Raw genomic sequence first — 20,307 nt, 5'->3', positions numbered from 1 at the left:
TCCCCATTTTGGTGCTTAAAGATTTCCTGTGGTCATTGGACTATTTCTGTCTTTTAATAATTCCTTGCTGGGAAACCGGATTTGGCTTCACCATTCATTGATGTAGTTTAAAAAGATGATGACTGCTTGTTTTGTTTTTCTGTATCACAAAACAAGTATTTCATTAGGAAAAGTCGAATTTGGAATTTTTATTGTAAATTGAGACTTGAAAGGTACAATAAAAGCTGAGCTTTCAAATGTTGTTTACAGTCAAAAAGAAACAGCAAGAAAACAAAACTGTAATACCAGAATGTAAACTTTTGCTCTGGCTTATATTAAAATAGGGGAAACAGCCATACTGCTTTGGCATTAAAAGAGTACTATCAAGTTAGCGAAGAAGGTGAGTTTTGGCAGCTGGCTACAATAAAGTTGGCTTTTGGTTCTGTGCTGTATTTGTATGTAGTGTAATATGGGCACCGTGAATGTCATGACTATGCCTCCATGAATATTGGTTTATATTTGTGGCTACAACATTGGTTGAAGCATTTAATGCAGTAAACTGTCCAAATCATCTTTTTAATGGATAAAACTATAGTCAAGAGTATTCATAAAGGCAGTTACCAAGTTTCAACTGAAAGGAAGTAAAAGATAAGCCAAATAAACTGATTGGTTGCAGGAAGATAGTGAGCATAATTTGCTAACAGGCATTGGATATTCCGTAAATGCTTTGGCTATCTCATTCCAAGACAACTTGCACCAGATCATAAATCATGGGATGAATTCTGATGTCTTCTTCTGTAAGGGTAATCCAGAATAACACTCTTGTGCCTAGTGGGTCAGGCCCTTGTCCTGTGTTCAAACCTTTAAAAGCAAAAAGGAAGCGAGAACAAGTCCATGCAGAAGAATGACTAGCTTTCAAGGCCTTTGGCCTCCAGAAGGAATTTAGTTGTCCAAGGTCTACGGCACAAACACGTTTGTTGTGTAAGTAGCATTCCAGACCTTTCAGCTACACAATTTGGGCCTGTACCAAAATCTTCTGGAAAGAATTCCTTGCTAAAGTATAGTTCATCTTGAGTATTTCTCTTCCCGGAGAGGTACCCCTTTGGATAACAGGAAAGTTATTATCAATTCTCTAATTCCCTGAATACTGTGGAATTGTGGTTACAGGCAGCATTTTAATGGATAAAAAAGAGAGTAACTTTAAGCTGGAAATAAACAATTATTTGAGGCTTTAATGGACTGGAAAGTAGGGCTTAGAGATTTAACATTGTTCAAATAAATACATACTATGTTAGAAAGCATGATCATATTTACAAGCATTTGGGGAGCTTCCTTAAGCATATGGCTGAACACATAGGGATATAGCTTATCCTCTCCATATGCACTTTTAAATCCCATTGATATTAATACAAGTAACACATGTGCATATAGACTAGACCACGTACTGTGTTTTCTTTCTCCTTGTTTCCTTATTAGGGATAATAATAAAACCATAAATACATTCCTTTTTGTTGTTTTATAAAACATTATGGGTCAATTCCCGATCTCATGAAAGTTGACGACCGAACTCCCATTGACTTTGTGGAAAGACTATATCCTGTGTGTGTTGGAGTAGAGAACATATAGTAGTCACAAAGCACAAGCAGAAGTCAGGACTTTTGAGTATACGATCACAGTATACATGATGTTTAAACAGATTTGTAGCAGAGAATAGCTGGAATATGTGTTCAATTAGGTTTTTGAGCTGGTACTTGAACTGCCACCTGCAGGAACAGTGGCATTGTGCTAGTGAATGAAGGCTAGGAAGTCTAACTCGCTAGGAATGTTTTCAGTTTGAAGACAACAAAATAGAAATAAGTTAAGTAGGCATCAAAAATGGGAGGGAGGGATTATTAGTTCATCCTAAAATAAATAGCTCTTAGCAATTTTGCACGAATTGCTGCTTCCTCTCATTCCCCCTTTCTCCAGTTTTACCCTACTGTGGTTGAGCACAAGTCTCATGGGAAGATGATTAGAGATGATGATCAATGCTGCTGAGTTGGAAGTGGAAAAATAACATATCAATGCTATTGATATATGAATCTTCTGTGTGCCGTTTTTGTTTGTGAGGATAACTCATACCTTTTCTTTGTTGCGGAAAGTTCTAATAAGCTATCTGCTAGATATTTTCAAGTATTAGTACAATAGCAAGCATTAACAGTCTGACTCATTTCTATGCTATTTATAAAACACAAGGCATCATACAAACTTCCTCAGACACTCACCCAAGCGTCTTAATTCAAATAAATATAGATACTCGGAAACATTTGACCTGGTCCATTAAAAAAAAATTACATTAACCACTGGTTTCTTGGGTTTTTTTTAATTTCCTAGATGCTAAGTACTGTAAATGAAGTCATACCTGCAACAGAAACCTCAAAGTATTGTTCTTGGGGACATAGTAGACACATTTATGTGTAAAGATGTAGAGGGAGAGCCAACAAATAGAAACATAAGTCATGTTGCAGAGTGGCTCTGGGAAAAGAACAAGTTCATATTAGAGTTCAACAGCTGCAGATTTTTCTTCCTTTCCTTTGCTTTCCTCTTTATCACATGCTGCTGCTCAGGTTGCCTTCTGCAGTTGGACTGCACACACCTCAGTGTTGTGCAGAGAGCAGAAATACTGTACTGATGAATGCTGTGGAAAAACCTGTCAATGTGTACCTTACAAAAGTAAAAAACCAAGTCAAAGGTAACAGTTTTTATAGTTTTTAAGTATTTGTATAGATCAGAAGTATTTTCTTTTGCCTTCAATAGAAATCCAGCAGTATTTCAGGCAATAATTGCAGAGGACTCACAATTGGGTCATAATTGACTCCTATTAATTGCAGGTCTAGACAAATGAAATTCATGGTGAAATCAGGGACCATTTGATATTCTAAATGTATGGCAATCAGCTTCCATTAACTTGTATTTAAATAATGTTAAAAAAAAAAGCTATGAGCAGTTTATAAATAAGTAATATATTAAGTTATTGTACAGTCCAACCAAGTACATTAAGAAACTGCTTCAAGAAGGACTTTCCATCTTAGTGGGTTTTTTTTTAAATTGCTACTGATGATGGCATGTACTTTACTTTGTAATTAAAATACACAAGAAAACGCGCAGTCTTTTTTATTGTCTTTAATCCTTTTGTGGTTGTTGAAATTGAGATAGTAAAATCTAATCTATAGTGATGCAGTCTGCATTTTAATGTCCACTCAGCATCAGTGGGTCTTTTATTCATGATTTTTCTCTTCACCACTCTAATAGGTAGAGACTCCACCCTTAGAGATGGCTGCTACCATTCTGTTGTGGGAAATCCCTTCTCATATATTTGTGTGCATGTTTAAATATAAAGAATCTTGCCAAACAGTATTATTTAAACTTTTACTTTCCTCTTGTGCATAAGAAATTGATTCAGCCAGCAAGACTGTTGGCCAAGGCACTTCTAGTTCCATTTTTTGTTTTCCTGAATTGTTGAGGATATGTTGTCTTTTGAGATAAGTTTTACCTCAGTCTGATAAGACATCAAGTTCTTTCTGACACATCTTTTCATCAGTGCAGCAGAATAGTTCCTTGTGAAAGTTTTCCTTTTTTTGAGGATTGTTGGTTATAAAAGCAAAGTCAGTTATATCCGTCTTTGTAACTACCAATACCTCATATAATTATGAAATTGGCTTGTGAACTTAAAGTCATGCTTTTAAATAAGGATTACCTTTTGTTGTGAACTGAAGTGAAAAATGTTTTTCTCTTCTTATTGCTTACTTTCTACGCTCGATGTTAATCACTTCTAATAAAAATTAACATATAATTTTAAATCCTCAATGTTGGATTTCTTTGCGTATGAGTGTAAAGAATTTTGAGCCATTCAGGTACTTAAGTGTATTTTGTGTATTTCCGAATGAGAACTTTTCCATCAGCTTGCTTGAGCTGGGAAAATTAATGACTCTATTAAGGCAAATCAATCATAAGTTTATATCAAATCTACTCTGATTCATGTGATAATCCACTGAACTGATTATCTTATTGCTGCCATCTAGGTGAAGTAACTGTGAGAGCAGCAGGGCTTGTATGAACCTTTAGGAGAAAAGTTTGATGGACTGTGCTTCTTTGGAACAGCTACTGAACATTGACAGGTACTTGCTAGAGCAGTGTCTTTTCAAGAAGGACCTGTGTCAGAGACAATGACAATTCCACCTTAGTTTCTTTCTAATAGTTTAAAAATCTGTTGTCCTTTTTATAAGATATAGAACTAAGCCTCATGCTGAAATGCTTTTTGAGAAAGCAACATCTTCCTAAAGAAAGTACAGGCTTAACCAATAGCAGAATATTCTTTGATTTCTTCATATAAATATTTAGGACATGTGGAGGTATGATGTGTCCAGGATAAAGGGGGTCGCATTTGACCATGGTAGTATGTTCAGTCATCTATGCAAATAATGATCCAGTTCTCAGGATACATTACAGCAAATGTAAGTGGCCACAGAGCAAGTAACTAGATTCAAATGAAAGATGCTAAATTGTTCTGTGAATTACATGCAGTACTGACCCACAGGCACTGGCATTTGCAATAGAGTGACACAAGAGCACTGGAACAGCAGGTCCAGGAAGAAGTAAAGATTATTTTCTTCCTTCTAGTTGAGTCTGTAGGGGAAAGACATAGATAAGTGGACTGCCAGAGTTGACTCAGGATGATATTATTCCAGTAAATACTTCACATGCATTAGACCTCAGCTGAAATGTTCTAATCTACAGAAGAGTTCAAGGCTTGATATGAGATAGTAGAGGGCATCACAGGCCACAAAACAGGCATCTCCCTGGCATGTCTCTCATGCAGGCTTAAAATAGGATCCTGTGACCCCACTGTCATTTCTTGCTCTTTATTGCTGTCCAGGTAGACTCCATCAAGCACAACGGGCTCAGTAAGGCACCTGTGGTCCCACTTCTTGCTTCAGAAAGCACTCTTTTAACTGTCTGGTTCTAGTTACGAACTTTGGATTGAAGATTTTAAACATTTTCTTGAAGATTATGTCTGTGCAGTATCAAAATGAACTGTCACAAACAATAAGCATATGGTGAAGCTCTCCTTAGTGTACATTTCTTCTCCATTGTCCCATACAAGCAGAGAACGAGTTGATATTTAAATAATTATGTTTTATTTCAGTTAGAGCATGACTTGATGCCAGCAAAAAGTAGGTATGATTCTCAAATACCATCTTTCAGATTTTGAAACTAGGGGCAAATCTTAACTTATAAAAAGAGAACATGGTTTTGAACAACTGTGAAAGTAGAAGTTTTACTTTTTAATGCCAAATAAAAGCTTACATTTTGGTAAATAAGGCTGCACACACAATAAATGACTTTATAATACTTTCAGTGTGTGTAGTTTAGATTAGACTTCTTGACTATTACAAATAATTGCAATGCCCAGAAGAGTAACATACTATCATCTTAATTCCACTCAAAAAGATGATGTCTGCATTAAAGAAAAACAAAACAAAACAACTCTTTCATGATGTTTGAAATACTGAAGTCTGTAGATAATGTGATTCTAAATAGCTACAGTATAAGTGAGAATTCAAACATGCTTTATACACGTTTGCCTGTGCACACATACCATGTGTATATGTGTGTTTCTGTGTTAATTTGAACGTATGTATGTTTCTGTTTTTGCATGGATGATTTTTTTTAAATGGTTTTCAATTTCATGTTTTTTAAGAGGTGCATGCATATGTTGTTTTCTCTTTCAGTTTGGTATGAGTGCTAGTAAAAGATTGAACAAGAAAGTAGTTTATTACAATGGACATGAATGGTCTCCATGCTTAAAACATAAAAATGAGGAAAGAAAGGAGTTTAATTACAATATGTAGGTGTTCCTTCTAATGCACATCATATGGTATTGATTTCCAGCAGCAGTACCTACTGTAAGGGCTGCTGCTAGACCTTTTCCTTTCAGGAAAACTATCCTGATCTATTTCAGAACTACAGCACCATTTCCCCCTGTTTATTTTTTGTAGCCATTTTTATGTGAGAGAATATAATTGTAAAAAGATTTTTTTCTTATTTACATAAATTTTCCTTTAGCTTTCTTTTTCACCACTTTCGTGTTTGACCTATTAGTGTTTTTAGGCTTTACAAAGCCAAAAAACTGCTTCCCTCGGCAAAACCATCTGGTTTAGTTTCCTGTGCCTCAACAGTGATACATGTATTATTATCAAGGCCACCCCGGTGGTTTTCTAAGTGGTCTTGTTACAGCGGTGGTCTTACAATTCAATTGGAATGATGGAAAGGTTAGACTAAGGCTTCTTTAAAGTATAAGGTTTCCAGATTGATAAATTATGTATTGTTGTTGTATTTCTGAGACTGACCTATTATGCCATTGTAGCTTGAATGCAGTATCTCTTCAAATAATACAACTACAAGAGTCCTTCTGACAAATTCTGCTTTTGCAGCACTTTCTTCTTGTAGACTAGCAAATTAAGGCACTTTACAGAAGTAACTTTATATGCATGCTATGTTCCTATGATTTTATTTTTCTGCTCTATCTGACAATGTGTGGAAAAACAAGTACAATGATGACAGTCCATGTATAGGAGCTATCCTTATACTTGAGACAAGATTGGATGCCAGCAGCAAGACGATATAATGCAATATGTATACCATTATTGCAGTCTGTGCCAGTGCATGCTGTAGTACAGTGTTTACTCATTAGCAGGTGGCAATGTAACACCACTGTGACCCCATACAGGGTGAAAAAAACCACAGACTTTTTAAAAAAAAGGTCTATTCCACCTTCCAGTCGGTTTCATGGTGGTTTTACCTTATGACAACTTCAGATGAGACTGTGGGAAAGAGGCGAATCTCACGGGGTAGATGGGATTGCCAGGGAGCAAGTACACCAGACATCCTGCTGCAGGCTGCAGCTGTGACTGGAGGGCAACCACTGCCTCATCATGGGATGGAGTGTGTTTACCATAAAGTGAATCGTCACCAGATTTAGCAGCAAAGATTCCACAAGCCTCTCAAGCATATGTAGCCACAATATTTTTTTTTTCCAATTTAGTCCACAAAAGGTTTATGAATTGTGCAAGTTTGGGGCAAATCTGATGGAAATCTCATAAACATTCTTTAGCCCTCTATATGCAAAATTTTAAATTGCACTTACTGTACAACAAGGAAACCCTGAGTTTATGGAAAAAAAAAGTTGAGGTTTATGGGGAAGTTAACACAAATTAAACATATTTTTTAATCAGCTGTGTCACTTCAATTAATTGTTTTTTCCTTTCCTTGCTCTTTTTCCTGTCATGAGTTGGGGGGATAAAAAAGAGAAGGAAAAGAAACCCCCCAAACAAATAAACCCCAACAAAAACCAAAACCCCACAGCCAGGTGTGTCTACCTTTGAACTCAGAAATTTTTTATCCCGTCAAATGGAATTTGGCAGCATTTTAAAGAACAGGAAGAAGCGTCTTTTATTGGTAAATGCTAGGCAACATTAATAACAGGTACTGCTACCAGCCCCACCTGTAATAACCCAGATAGTTTCTCTTTATTAACTAATCTATGATTTACAGATTTATTTGAATCCTAAAGTAATGTACCACATTCTGAGAAAGCTGTATAGCATAGTAGGTTTTAATTTTAATAAGGGGGAAAAATCCCTTAAAACAGATCATTAAAATTTAATGAGGACATTTTTAAAACCCCATAATGGTTCAATTTACACTGGAAGTCAAAAATAGTTAATAGTGTTGTTATGTCTGTGTGGTAACATCCTCACTATACAGTAATTGTTTTAATTTGAAATGAAGGCAGTAAAACTGCATCATGGGCAGTGCATTCCCAGAGCCAAAGTTTTTAGCCCTCCAACAATTTCAGGTCATTCCACTGAAAGAAGAAATATTTCATAGCATAAATTAAAATGTCAGGGCTCACTTTTGTTGTACTCTAGCTGTTAATATTGTGTGTATTAGTAAGACTGCTTATCAGCAGAGTAACTGTGCTTTCCTGATCTAGGTATGGAGAAAAAATACCTTTTTTTTTTGCGTTTGTTTGACTGGGAAACATTCCCTAAACCCACAGGGTGCACTTAATATGCCACTTTTAGTTTTAGCAGAAATACTTGAATTTTAGCTGTAGGTGTTTTGGGATGAAGCCTTGACCTAACAATCAGCATTAATGGGCCAAAGATAGAGCAGCTGAACTTTCCAGTTAGCCTTCTTTGGCTGACATTAAGCTTCCCCTGGGGACAGTTGGCTTGGTTACCAGGTTAAGTACTTGAAGAAAGTTTATTGCTGTCATGTGCTTGATTTCTCTCTCTCTTCCCTTCAAAATCCATGTGATTTCTGCAACAGGCACAATTGTTTGTTTCCTCGGGAGGGTGAGGAGCATTACACTTACAAGGTAGGTGAGCAACACTGGCATTTTCTTAGCCCTTGTCCCCAGTCAGCTTAGCAGTGTGGCTGGGTTGGAGTTGCCTGCAGCCATGGAAGAGGAGAATGAATTAAATAATGGGCCCCTGACATTGTCCTGTGTCTGCAGCTTATATAAGGGCTGGCAGTTCTCTCAAGCCCTAACACTTCCTCCTTTGTGCAGATTGAGGCTGACTGGTGCAGGGAGCCCAGATGCTTTTGGTCCCCATATGTCTTGCTGATGCACAGGGCAACTCCTGGCACTAGAAACCTTGTTGGCTATTTCATTGCTTCTAGTGAAATAAGGATTTTGGTGGTTTCTTGAGTAAGTAGGCCCATGTACAGTGGGATTAAAGGATCTGGTATTGGATTTGAGGAAGGAAAATTAGGGGATCCCTAACTGTTATTATGGAACATTGTCTGTCTGCGAGGACAAATTATTAGGGGGTTTTATAGTCTTGAGTGCAGCCTAGGCACATTTTGCCCAGCTTTGTTTCTTTTGGTCAATAGCATGAGGAAAGCAGGGCAAACTCAACCATTTCAAACCTCAAAGAACTGTGACCTCCAGCTAGAAGCCCCTACTGTGAACTGTTGCCTAAACTGCTGCGTCCATAGGTGTGTTAGGTGTTGAACTGACTTCATCTTACTTACATTTGTGCTTCTAGTAAAAGCTTCTATTAAAACAAGCGCTGTAATGGAAATATGCTTACTCCCTAAATTTGCTCTTAGTAACAAGCTTTGTACTTCTTAGAAGCTGGTATTTCTGGTGTAAGTTGTGTCTTATTATTCCTTGATCTGCAAATGGGTTTGATTTTTTTTTTTTTTTAATATCTTCCAAGTGCATTTTATGGAGTTCTTTAAGGAACAGTAAATTGCATTAGTAGAGCCTTAACTCCTGTTTCTGCCTTAACCTCTATCAAGTGAGATGTTACTCTATGCAGTAACAGTTTATCAAGGCAAGCCTAATGCTGTAATACGGGGCACACATGTTGCTTTTGACATAATGAAAAGTTGGTACAGATCATGCAATTTCGCTGTAGTGTGCATTATTTTACAAGAAAAAGTAATGCTTTCTGTTGCTAAAGCAATATTTTTTACTTATGCAATACAGGCATACTTTCCCCCTCACCATTAATTTATTGTGCTGCATTTATTTCCAGACAAACCCTACTTTTCCATATCTGGTGGGAATTTTTCTCTTCCTCTGAGGTGTTTTAAATTCAACAAGCATCAGGTTTTTAATATATCATACTCATTTTAAGGGGAAATAATTGACAAGGGAAAAATATTTTAAGTATACCCTTTTCATTTTGTTGCCAGTATTATTATTGATATCCAAGGTAGATATATATTAAAAATACTGCTGATTTAAAACTGTTCATGTTCCAGACTACAAGTTATTGAGAACGTGTCAGGACACATAAAATAGGATGGTCTTTAGGCTATGTGACAGACCAAGACATGACAGGTCTGTCCCTCACCAAGGGAAAGCTCAAGACGTGTTTGGCTGTTGCTGGGCACTGTACCTCCACTATCATCTCCTGGCTGCTGGCAGCCTTGCTGTTGAACCCCCATGCCAAGAAAAGGTTTTATTTTAAGTGCCATATTCAGGCTTCAGCTGGCTAATCACCACTGCTCCTATTTGTGCATGTTCCATGTATTTGTTGTTTATTTGATATATTATTTCAGCCCATAATACCTCATAAACATTTTCCACTGACTTGTGTGCCATAGCCATGGTGTGCCATAGCCATCACTGCAGGAATGTAACTTTCTGGACTGGTAGTACTGGTAGCAGAAATTATACTGGTTTGCAACAAGGAGCCTGATGTGGGGCAGGGCCCGACTGTGCTTTGCTTTCTGGGAATGACAACATCGAGCATAAAGGAGCTTGTCTTCCAAGGAGCTTTTCCAGGCTAACTGTGATATCTGGTGCCTCATCTCTAGGGGAATCTTTTTTTTCTTTTTTTAAACTCAGTAACTCAGGAGTAGGGGAGTAACAATTTACAGCTGGTGTTCACTGGAGGTTGTGTAAGTTCTTGTGGTCCAAGCACACTAACGTTGCACTTCTTATAACGTACTGCATTTTGACAGAGTCTCACAAATATGGGTGCTGAGAAAACATTTTAGAAACATTATAATGTTTCTTGCTATCACCAGATAGCAAGAAAAGGTGAGAGCACATGCATGAAATGCACAAGCTCCAAGAAGACTGTAGGGCTTTTTCCTCCCTGCCTTTCAGGCACACCTGAGGACCAAGCATGCTACAAACCAACTTCAGGAATTGGTTTGGAGAGGAATCTTGTTCTAATAATATGATTATCGATTTCAGTGGGACTTGACTTTATCCATTGCATCTCACATTTCTGCTTGGGGAGGTGGAGGCTAGCACAAGAGAAAGAGGCTCTGTGCCCACACAGAGTTACCCAATGCACCTGTGATAGGAACAGCCACAATTTGCCTATTTGTCTCTAAAAGTGACCTCAGGAGACATTAAAATTCCATTTAACGCATTACCAATATAAACAGGAAGCATAATAAAGGGTTTTCACCTGGCCTACTGTTCCTGTTTTCAGCCTCAAGTATGACAGAATGATGAAATTGGTGCACGATTGCCCACTCCTTGTAATTAAGTAAATTAGTCCTTCCTCAAAGAAGTCTTTTTTGTTGCTGATTTTCATAAGGTCACATCTAAATAGGGGCAGTGTAAAACCAACAGGCACATACGTAGAAGTGTAGCTGGCAAAAAAACCCCAAATTTTATTAAAAAGTCCACCCAAAACAAAAGTAAATTAATCATCATTGTTACCACATTCATTTGGAGTGATTACAGAAACTAGTTTTAAATGATAGCAGAATCATGCACGTTTAACATTTACTTTTAAAATACACTATGTGGTAAACAAATATAAGCCTCAGTTCCCCTGGTTTAATTTATTCATATGAGGTTTGTAAACTGTGTAATGAAATCGCATGCTGATGATAGGCATTTAGCTGCACTGATTTGTAGCAGTCTGATAATTTAAATACAGTGTGTCATACATATTTCAAGTTGGGGGTAAAAATAATCCAAATTCTGAAAACGCAATCTTAGCAATGTCTCAAATAGTTGTCTATGTTCTGGAGTTGCTTGTAAAACAGCTGACTCCTAACTAAGCTAGTTTTATTAGTAGCATCTTAAAGTGATCCTTTTTGCCTAGATACGGGGTTTCACTGGGATGCTGGTTTGTATAAAGTCTTTTCACTGAAACAGCCTACCAACTTGTTACTGCAAATTCTGGCTGTGTTGTATTGAAAGATACTGCTGGATCTTACACTGTTACTACACTTTCTTGGAAGGAAAAATCACACAGACTTCTATATTTCATGAAGGCTGATAAAACCTAGAAAATAAAACTGCCTGTAACCAGAATAAAATGGTGGTGTTCATGCTCTGGATGAAAGCTAGCATCTGGAATCCAACTCAGAACCACCAGCTAGAAGGAGCGCTGTCTGGCAGAGAAAGAGAAATATATACTCAGGAGGAGCTCAGCTAATGGCAAGATACTGCATCCTCATATGGGGGACAAAACAAGCCCCCAGTTGATAGGGAAATGCTGTCTTCTCGTCACCTGCGATTTGGCCAGAGTGAGCCACCAGCTGTCACTGTGCTTGATCCTGCCTGTGAGAGGAGCCTGAAATTCTCTAGTAGGGTACAAAACAAAAACACACATAGAAAATAGCAAATATTTCCGTTAGATGTTGAAGATTTGTTTTCTTACAGAGTAAAGAGGTGAGGAAAGGATGTGCTAATACAACAGTTTGACGAGAATTATCTTTAACACTAATTAGACTTCTCCTCCTGAAAATAAAAGGGACTGGCTCTGTAGGATCCCATTTACTGGCATGTGAATATCCTGCATTTCCACAGAATTAGTAATTTTGTGGTGGGCACAGAAATCCAGCTCAGCCTTTCCACCTAGTTACGGGCAGGACAACCACAAGTTCCCTGTGGAGCCTACCGGCACATACAGGCCTACCAGCCTACCACTGCTACAATAAATGCATCTTCTTTACAGATGATAAAACTAGTCAGTGTGACACAGATCACATTGTAATGGTGTAAGAACACCATTGCAGTCGCTTTTCAGTTAGCAAAAGACCCTAATCATCTTCAGCTAGGTGGTCATTTCCATCCTACTGCTTGCCTGCTTGGTGGCAAAGTGCACAGCCAGACTGTGACCTTAACTTCCACAGGCCTTTTGATCAGCCAAGTATGGTAGACCTTTGTGCCAGATTTTACCCTGAAATTTAAAAATTAACACATATATTTTTGTTAATGTTTTAAGTAATTTGATTTAATGTTTTTAAAGATGACCCATATAATATTTTCATACTGGTTTGTGTAATTCTCTGCTTTGTAATACTTACAGCTGTCGTGGAGCAAGCCTGCATGTGCATGTATGGGTTGCTGGTCCTTCTGTCTGGTTTTGCAGGGAATAACAGGAGTGCAAAGATTTGTCCTCCCAGGGCTTTGTATGGGGACTGTTGAGGTGTTACTGAAATTTTAATAGCAGCAGGTGCCAAGTATTTAACAAAAACATCCTTTCTGTTAGAGGTTCGCTAGGAACCAGTCTGATGGGTGTCAACAAGTAAAAGTTGCCAGTTTGTTTAGATGAAAAATTTTCTGCTTTTCAGTTGCTAGAAATTGACTCTTCTCTTTAGTTGGGCCATAAATCCCCTCATTTCTATAGTTGGGGAGGGGGAAAACAAGCAAAAAATGAATTTCATTTGATAAAAAAGAAGTACAAGGGAGGGAGAAATCAAGATATTTGGATTTTCTAACAAAAAAAAAGGGAAATAATAAAATTACTAGTTTTCAGTGAAATTTTCAAGATGCTGAGTTTCTTTGCATGTACACACACATACAGTAGTATTCAGAGTGAATGTGCCCAGTGATCTGTTGCCCAGAATGTGAATTAAAATAGAACAAGAAAAGGGTGTAAGGAAGAGAGTAAGCCTGCTCACAAATGATGAAACTTTACATTTTGAGCAGATTGGATTTGTTGTTCAGTGGCTCCTATTATTGTGATGTTTGTAGCTTTATTTAGATGAACAGTTTGGCTCTGGTTGCCTTTGTTCCCACTGTCCAGAAGACTTGGCATGTTCCATGCCGTGCACCTTAGGGTTAGAGAGAGGGACCTGCAAAAGGACATCCACCCAAGGCGAGTTAGCAGACAATAGCAGAACATCCTTTTCTTTGAAAGCAACTCATCAGGAAAGCATTGGTCTTGCCTCTCTGTATTCAGCTGAATGCAGATGAGAAGCATGATTAACACTAATGATCAACTAGGGATTTATTGTTTACTTAGAGATAAGGCATGGGCTTCCTTCGTTGCCACTTTCTGCCAAATAGTTTGATCCTAGTTCACTAAGCCTTTTATTATTTGTTGTTGCTTTTTTTGGTGGTGGTGGTTGCTAGAAGTGATTTCTTTCACCAAAATCTTTTCATCACTTGGGCTTTTTTTATTTTATTTTTATTGCAAATTGTCTGAGCTGTTTGTCATTTGGGCCGCAGTACTCTGGAGGTCCTTTACGTGCATCACATGTTCTGCATCCAACAGTGCTTTTTCTGTTCAGTGCTTGCCCTCCTCCCCAGAGCTGAAATAAATCAAAGTAGGTTGAGACTCAGTCGCAATAAATCAAGACCTGTCCAAAACTGGAGCCTGCCCAGTCAAAATGTCATAGCTTGGCTTTCACTGAGGATTAATTAAAGGCCTGATATAAAGCCCAGATGTGCTTCAAGAGAGTAGCAAACTGCCTGGTGGTGGCTATACTAAAACCCAAGTCTCCCCATGAATCTGCCCACCCAAGAACATGGAGGAGGATAAGGCTGAAGAAAAGGGAAGAAAGGAGGGGAGGGGAGGAAAGAAGTAAACTGAATCAAGCATGATTTTATAGCATCTATGTTGGCAGAAAACAAGACAAGCTCTATGCTAGAGCACCTCTGAAAAAAATACAGAGCATGCATGTGTATATTTCTAACAGCGGCAGAGAAAATAATTGTTGAAAATGTTCAACAGTAATTGAGAGTGGGATAAAACTAACACAGTGAGTGAACTTTTGCACTTTTTATGGTGAAAAAAAATTAATATATATGGCATGCCCAGTGACTGAGTTTGCTCAGTGCCTGTTTTACGTTAAATTCCTGAAAGTCATATAGACTAAAATCATTTAGGTGAATATTCCTAAGGCTCTGATAGAGACAGATATGGAAACGTGCATGTATCTGACTTCAGTATATTTTAATATAAAAATTTAAAATACACCTAAATTGCATGCTGCTTGTGTTATGGTCTTTGTAAAACTCCACTTACTGAGATACGTCAGTTTGATTGAATGGAATTCACCCCTTTTAAATTGAATGACGCCTTTTAAAAAATTGACAAGCACTGTTGCACTGTGACTGTTGCAGCATGGTTTTCGGACACGGTATATGGCTGTGCTCACTTTCTTTTGCAGGCATAGAAATACAATTTATTGGGGGAAAAAATCAAAATAATAGTATCTGATTGTTTATATTATATTGAAATAATATGCATGAATAGGATTAGTCCAACATTTATTGTCAGAATCGGTTTCAGTTTCTTCGAATTTATTAGTAATGCAAATAATAAACATGCATACATGCCCTGATGAGATGCAGTGTTAAAATTTCACAGACCTGAACAAGTGGTTCTGGGATAGCAGGAGAGATCCACTGAGCAGCACAGGGCTGTCCTATGCTTTTCAGCCTGCTGTAGTGATATATGTGCAGTGAGTCTACACTACTTACAGAGCAGTTAGTTCTGATGCTCTATATATTCTTAGGCATGGGATGTTCCTATGCCTATACTTCCATATTCATTTACTTGCTTGTCTTCTTGGAGATGTGATACCCTTTATAGTCTCTCCTCTGCCCAGAATAAATGAGTGCCACTTTGCAAAACAGGCAGAAAAGGGGGAGATAAGGAGCTGGACAAGAGGAGTAGATTAAAGTCTTATTTCTGCAAATTAAGAGCCAAGAGTATAATAGTTCTTTGTTAAGGCCTGAAGAAGGTCTGATGAAAGCCAGGGTTTAAGGGAAGTTGAGTGTCAGGCTTCACAGTCCTGCTGCCTCTGTGGCTTGTCCTTGTTGCATGTGGAAGATGCGCGTTTGTACCACCTTAGCATAGCAGAACCATGATGAGCCCTGACTTTAACACATGTCAGATGGTTAGTGAGTAACAGCAGTCTTCCTCAGTCTTTCCTTCTGCACAGTGAGGAGAAACTTGGTGATCCTGATACCTTTCCTCTGCAGAGTCATTGTGCCTCAGAGAAACTTGCAATGCTGGTTGTGTATACTCTTTGAGAGCTCACCAAAGGAGTTAGATTGCCTCATGCATGGTGCTTCTCTAAAGGAGCCCCCAGCATTATTCTAGCAACCTTCAAGCTCCCTGTTCATACCTTAAGTCTTTTTGCACAGCCCATCTGTGTTTTCTGCAGAGTCCTGATTTTGAAATGGTCTCCATTTTCTCCATCAGACATCATCTATGCTGTCCTCCTCATACCCTCCTTCTTCCAATAGCAGTTCCTTTTTAAAACTGGTCTCTTCTGGCCTCATGCTCCCAGATGAATGTTGCTTCAGGTCTCCTATCTGTTCCCCATATCTAGTATACAGATGGCAGATCTGGCAGACATGGAAGACCCTTCATGGGTCTCACTGCTATCGCTGATACTACTGCTGCTAGTTATAGGTTCTAAAAGAGTAAACATGCCAGGACTCTTAACTGGTGGCTTCTCTGTTGCAAGGGAGAGTGGAGGAGAAGGTATCTGTTATGTTGCAGTGGTTGTTAGTATCAGGGAGCAGCAGGAGCAGAATTACACCATGAGAGGGACAGGCTGTGTGCTGACAGACACCCCAGCACAGGCAGTGCCCTCACCAACCAGGGCACAGTCCTGCAGCATCTGAGCTGTGTGGGAAGGGCTGGGTGCAAGTAACAAGGTTCCGTCAGCAGCTCCAACCAAGGTGATATTATGAATTAGGGCCAGTGTCTCTCCAGGATGTCCAGTCAGGAGCAACAGAAGGGTCTGGAGGCTATCCGGGAACACCACTGAGTGAGCCAGGACAGCAGAGGACAGGACAGTGCCAAGGTGTGCCTATAGCACAGCTCAGACGAGATTCAGGTGTCTGGGTCTGGATTGAAATAGACAGTGTTACTGTGCCCCAGAATACTGGGCAGTGGGGAGAAGCCCCATGCAAGCATTCCTTCTGGAGACAGGGAGTCAGTGTGCCTTGCAGGGCTGTCTGCCTCTGGGAACAGTGGGTGGCTTTCAGGTGTCCATCATGGCCCCCGTGCTCCAGCTACCCTCTCCTCTCTGGGGCTGGTGTAGAGTCACGTTTGGGAATACACTACTGTGTGGGGGAGAGCCTGGACCAGAAGGCACCAGAGGAGAGAAACTGACTGCTTGCACAAGGAGCTAGGTTTTGCGACACTAATACTGCAGAGCTTTACAAGGGAGAAGCATGTACAAGAAGCTCCGCTGTGATCTTTCCTTATGGCTATATCATTTTCAGTCTGTAATTTCCTATAAAACTTTCACCATGGGTTTAAATTTAGAAAAGCCCATCAAAGTCTGGGAACTTCTTAACATTTTTGTTTGTAACAAATTTTAACAAAGTTCAGCCTTTGAGCCAGGATTAGAAAACACTGAGAAGGCTGTGCTAAATTTAAATATCTGCTTTAGTTTTAAATGCCTTTGCAAGCTGTTACTTCTGAACGTGAACTGTGCCTTTGCTCTGTTTGTGTGTAAAGGAAAGGGAAAAAAATATGTATTTGAAAGGCTAAGTGGTTAAAATTTGACAATTAGCTACTGTACATGCTCAGGAGCTTCCCCAGCTTTCCCCTCAAACCATGTTTTCTTTATCTCCTGGGTGGTCCCGACCATCCCTACCGTTCTTCTAAGACCCCATCCCCCCTCTTTCCCCATCTTTGCCTTCCCTGTAAAGGAGGCCCTCTCATCCCAGTCACCATCCTTCCTGCTGGGAAGGCTGAGACCCCTCTGGGAGCCAGCCAGCGATGTTCTTTATTTTGTACTTGCAGAACCAAAGAGAGACGAGTACTACAGAAGATAAGACGATAGCTTTCTAGTGTAGGAATAATGTTGAATCTTGAACCTCTCAAAGCTGGGCCTAGATGAATAGCACAAGTAAAGTGCCCTGGCTGTTGGGGATGCTGGGTGATTTGTCCTTAGCACTATTGGAAGCAAACCTTTCTTTTCTTCCTTAGAGAACTGGTTATTTAGCTGATGCGAGTCAGTGGATCCCATTCAAAACAATAATATCGTGCTAATTTACAATGGCTGCATAGCTCTCCAGAGTCAGGTAGAGGCAAGATCAATGACCTACAGATGGACTTTTTTCTGTATCCTTTTTGAATGGTAGAAAGTTTATTAGCTTGGACAGTGTGTGTCCGTAAGTGTCATAGGTTCAGCAGTAGCAGTCATTTTTCTCCTTCTTGGTAGCTGGTGCAGTACTGTGTTTTGACTTTAGGCCTGGGAACAGAGCTGATAACACTGATGTTTTGGTTTGGCCAAGGATTTTGTGAGTCTCATGCTGTACCAGGGAGGAGGGAAGGCGGGAGGAAGCAGAGACAGGACCCAAACTGGCTAAAGAGATTCCATACCACAGCACATCATGCCCAGGATGTAACTGGGAGTGACCTGGAAGGGCTAGAAGACTGCAGGGTTGGAGGATGTATCGGTCAGTGCTTGGTCGGGCTGGGGGGGAGTGATCGGTCGGCTGATGCTGAGGTGTTGTATTCTCTTCCCTTGTTATTTCCTTTATCATTACTATTATTGGTGGTAGCAGTAGTGATTTGTGTTATACCTTAGTTACTAAACTGTTCTTATCTCAACCTGTGGGAGTTGCATTCTTTTTGACTCTCCTCTCCATCCCTCCGGCAAGAGTAGGGGGAGGGAAAGAAGGGGGGGAGTGAGTGAATGAGCTGGGTCTAAACCACGACAGTAAGACAGGCAGACAACGAAGTTATGTGTAATGTGTGGCAGGTTTGTTGTCATTGTGGATCACTGAAAGCAACTGCAGCTTTAGGTCAAGCTGTATCTACTTTAGAGATCTGCCTCTCTCAAATCAGAATAATTATAGTACTGCAGTACTTCATCCCCTCTTCCCTGCAGCCTGGAGGTGGTTAGGTCTGTGTAAAGGTATGGTAGGTCTTGTCCTGGATATACACACAGGCCAAACATCTTGGGAGATTTGTAATTGTTATAGTCACCAAAGAAATATTTTGCAGCACTGGAAGCAGAAAGAAATCCTCCTCATTCTCTCTTCAGGATCTTGATGACATTGTGCACAGCAGTTCCTCTTGACTTGAAAACCCCTGGAAAGGCATTGCCTGAGTTTTCGTGTCAGTAAGGACAGTAATAATGTGAGGTTTTGGAAGGCTTAAATAATGTCTAGAGTATAGAAATTGCTCAGTGTGGCAACTTATATTAATCTTGAAACAACAGTGTGAGTCTCAACTCCATCAGTAATAGTTTTTAAAGACTATTTTTTATCTTTGCTTAAGAACTTGATTGTGTGCAACCAATCAATTCATGAGCATCCTCAACATAGACGTGATGAGACCTTAAATTGAAAACGAATGTATTAAAAAAGTGGTACTTAAAGTAAAATGACTCAGAATACTATTTCTCTATTTCCTTGATATAGAGCACAATAATATTGGTGTAAAACGCTTGTCAAGGAATTAATGGCTTACAGAATTTCAGTGTACTGTGATCAGCCAGTCGCTGTGAAGTCTGAATTTTTCACTATGTAAGATATTATACTGTATTTGCTTAATGCAATTATGGAATAATCCTTGGTCCAGTTTCCTGGAACAATACAAATAGCCTTTTCTTCTCTCCATATGTTCCTGGTTTACAGCCTAACTTGGAAGGAAGCTGTGAACTTTTGTTTCCCTTCACACTGGGGTCCAATTCCATTTCTTATTTGATTTTTGTTTTGAAAATATTTGTTCTCCATTGTCAGCCCAATGTTCCCTTTGTTGAAATTTTAGCCTAGAGTTTTATCTAACTGGATAAAGATTGGAAGAAATGTTCATTTCATTATATAAAACTGTTAATAGTGTTGTGTTTGTTCTTCCCCATTTTGCTTTTAATCTCTTCATGCAGGTAGAAGATTTCATGTTATCTTCAGTCTCAAATTGCCTATCTTTTTGTTCACATTTGGGCAAAACCAAAGCCCTGCATCTGATCAGCCCTGTCTTCAAAGCAGATCAGGCTGGATGTAGTTCCTATCTCCCATTTAAGAAGGTGGGATAAATTTCTAGTTAACATCTTAGGATAAAACTCTGGGTCTAGCACCTCATAATTTTCTCTTCCTTTACTACTTATTAAACTGTGGAAGAGAGGGAGAAGGGCATTGTCCAAAGATACTCTTTTGAACTTAAATTTTAACTTAAATATATTTTAAAGCTTTATATTTGAAAGTGTTACTTCTATGAAAGTACAAGTATTCTGCTAATATTTTTATGGGATGGATATATTTTTCAAAACCCAAAGTAGCTGGAAAATGTTGGATGTGCTGTAACCACCATCTGCCCCTGCCTTAAAAAATGTGCATGGTTCCATACACACATTTTAAATGATCCATCATATATCATCACTTACTACAGTACTTCATTCATGTAGGTGTTAGTTTTTGTGTGCAAAAGGTCAAGTCTTTTCAAACTTAATTCTGAATGCCTGTGTTTTATAACAACCTAGCTTTTCTTTGAAGTTGGAATATATATTTTTAATACAATAATTCACCATTAGCTAGAAGTAAGAAAGAAGAAGAAAAAAGAAAACAATCCACACGTTCCTGCTTCAAATCAA

The 20,307-nt window shown here is 39.0% G+C and overlaps 1 protein-coding gene across 1 annotated transcript in view; it reads left to right on the top strand.

The window, feature by feature from the left end:
* The window catches only part of GMDS (GDP-mannose 4,6-dehydratase), a 425,091-nt gene that overhangs the window by 196,016 nt on the left and 208,768 nt on the right, over positions 1-20,307 (top strand). The window lies entirely within an intron of this gene.

Source organism: Neopsephotus bourkii, unplaced genomic scaffold (assembly GCF_033783945.1).
Source record: "Neopsephotus bourkii isolate Nb327-2 ecotype Australia unplaced genomic scaffold, CSIRO-AGI_Nbou_v1 NB_272, whole genome shotgun sequence".
Taxonomy (NCBI): Eukaryota; Metazoa; Chordata; class Aves; order Psittaciformes; family Psittacidae; genus Neopsephotus; species Neopsephotus bourkii.
Note: the sequence above shows the minus strand (reverse complement) of the source record. Positions and strands in the feature narration are given on the sequence as shown.